Here is an 802-nt window from a genome sequence, read left to right on the forward strand (position 1 = left end):
ACACTTCCATAATGTCAAAAATAGGAACTCTTGGCTGGAAGGTTGCTGTGGCCTCCTGGTGCTGGGGACATGGCCTGCCTTTAGGGACAGGAAATGGACACCAGAGGGGATGCCAGAGGGGGTCCCTGTGAGGCCTGAGCAGCAGTGCTGGAGGGCGTTGTACGGTGAGGTCTTCTGGGGAGTGTGGATATCACACCAGGTGGTCTCTGCACAACCCTCTTTAGCCGAGGGCCTACATCCTCTCTCCATATTTGGGAAAATGACCCAACTCCACTAGGTTTCTACAAACAAGAGTTTTTGAGGATCTAACAGGCTTCAAGATGGCAGAGCCCGGCAGTTTTCCTGCTGCTCCTCTCAAAAGTCATGTAAAACACTAAGAAACAGAAGCACAGGCTCCAGCTGGGATACAGGTGAGGCTCAAACTGTTCCCAAATCACAATATTTATAAAGACAGAAGGTGAGCAGAGGAATGATGCGAACAGAAAGGGAAAAGGGGACACCTAAATGCAGGGGTGGGGTGTGGAGGTTATAACGTGAAGCAACTGGGGCCGCCCCAGAGAACCCCAGGGAGGTGCAGGGATTAGAAGCAGATGGGGAAGGGGATGGGGGCTGATAACATTCAGGGCTGCCATGTGCTCCTCACCCCAGGAGGGAGGGGAAATTAAGCTAAAGCTGACTTTCTGAATGGTGAGCCTCAAATCCCCTCCCCTGCTTCAGGATAATGAGTAACGATAAAGCCCTACAGAAACTGATTTGGAGAAGGGGTTCCCCAGGGGGAAAAAACCTCAGCTAGCCATCAGAT

Source organism: Myotis davidii, unplaced genomic scaffold (assembly GCF_000327345.1).
Source record: "Myotis davidii unplaced genomic scaffold, ASM32734v1 scaffold93, whole genome shotgun sequence".
In the NCBI taxonomy this organism is placed as follows: Eukaryota; Metazoa; Chordata; class Mammalia; order Chiroptera; family Vespertilionidae; genus Myotis; species Myotis davidii.